We start from the raw sequence: 1,999 nt of genomic DNA, 5'->3' as shown, positions 1-1,999 counted from the left end.
ACACTGAAGGGTACCAAGAAATATTGTAGTATTTTTGCTCTTGTTAGTTTCTTCTTTACAAAAAAAGTGGATTTGTTATTGTGAGTGTCTACCAGCTGTCTCTTATACACATCTAGATGTGTATAAGAGACAGGTATTGATCATTATGCTTTGGAATGGAACAAAGAGAAAAGATGAGACTCAAGAAAATCATTGTTTCTCTTAGTAATGAGAAGGAAAAAGTGAAGTGAAACTTAACAGCTAATGTGAGAATTTTTGATTGCCTGTGGGCTTTCATTTTTTCTTTCCATCTGGACCTACTCATTGAGATAATAGGTCAGGGAGACCTGGGTCTATATTGGTAGGTGTGATTGGATGGGCCCCAAGGAACTTCATTTTATTTTATAATTAGGAGCTCATAGATGAGGTAGCTTGATTTGACCCTTGCCTTTATTCTCTTTATTCTTGAGATGACCCCAGTAGAGTCTGCCTTTAGTGGTCTCCTTGGGTCTTTGATAAACAAAGCAGTTAGGGCTGAATGAGCTGTGAAATGAATAAGGGAATATTGATGCCCCACTATTTAATTGCCTCCTAAATCCATGGTAAATTTTTCGGTGATTTTAAACTCTGAAAGAATAGCAGACTCATTGATTTCTGTAATTCATTTATTTAGGGATTTCTATTATCAACTGAATTTGATTGATGGCTTTATGACAAATAGCTGTGTGCTCAGCATATACCAGCATTCTGTAAGCTCACTCAGCCATAAACAATGTGTGAATAATTCTTGGGTTCTTTTGCTGAGTTTGTACTTTGCTATTTAGGGAACAACTGATTGAGATTCCTTAGGTGAATGAGGTAAAGTGAAATTCCCACCTAGTTTTCTTGGATATATATATATTTAGTATGTGGACCCTGAGAATTCTCAAAGTCTTCTTTTGAGATTCTGTGGCATTTTACTCTAAAATGTCAAGCCCCCTCTCATGATTCAGAACACATCAGAATCACTTGGACACCGAAATAGTGGTATCCTCTGTGTGCTATGATAGTTGAGCCCTTCTCTAATTCTGTCTACCCATTAGATATAAGGACATAAGATATAGTAGATAGTGGTATTACGTGTTCATCAAGAATTAAAATGGATCCCCAAGGTTCCTTAAAACTGTATTAACTTGTGGTTAGAGCTAAATTATTCTACCCACCAAAATAACTTTTGAATAAATTAACAAATTAATTAGTGTTATCCTTAAAGACTTGATGAGAACCTGCATATTTCTGGGTAAAGGACTGCAGACATAGCAAATGTAATTATAAGGCCTGTAGCTAGAAATTGAGTCTCTGGCTGTTTTTATTTGTCTATTGTTTCTTGATTACATGTGATAATTTTTCAATCTTTACTGTTAGCAAAAGAAATATATGAAGGAACTTTGACTTATTATACCTGAATGCAGCACTAGCATTTTAATTTTAATTTTGGAAAAATAATTTGTAATAGTGTAACATGGCATTTTTCACTCAAAGATCAAGGTGCTTAAAATTCCTAATAATCTTCTTATTTTTATAATCTTCCTCCTGCTTGCTTATTTTTTGAAGTATTATTTATTCATTTATTCTTTCTTAAAGGTAAATACAGATATGCCTTTTTTGGGGGTAAAATATGGTTAACCTGTTGTTTATTTAACCCCTTGGGAGTTGGATGAGTGTGATAAAATAAAGTTAAATAGGTCATTGGCTATTGCGGACACTGTTGGTTGCTTATTTAACAACCTTACTTGTGTTTCTCCACCCCTTAATTCCTTGCTTCAGATCCTTATTTCGTTCACGTTTCTAGAGGATGCCTCTCAATAAGGTGGATCTTGATTGATCTGTGTCTAAGGCAAGCACAAGAATTCCAGTTCCCTTTTCTGTCATTGACTAAGGACTGGGCATGTGGTACAATTTGGTCAAAGAAACATGAGGAATATATTGAAAAAGGAGATACTCTAATTTCCAATCTGGCATTCAGGTATTATGTGATCCC

The sequence above is a fragment of the Mandrillus leucophaeus genome, unplaced genomic scaffold (genome assembly GCF_000951045.1).
Source record: "Mandrillus leucophaeus isolate KB7577 unplaced genomic scaffold, Mleu.le_1.0 Scaffold143, whole genome shotgun sequence".
NCBI lineage: Eukaryota > Metazoa > Chordata > Mammalia > Primates > Cercopithecidae > Mandrillus > Mandrillus leucophaeus.
This window is presented reverse-complemented; position numbering follows the sequence as displayed.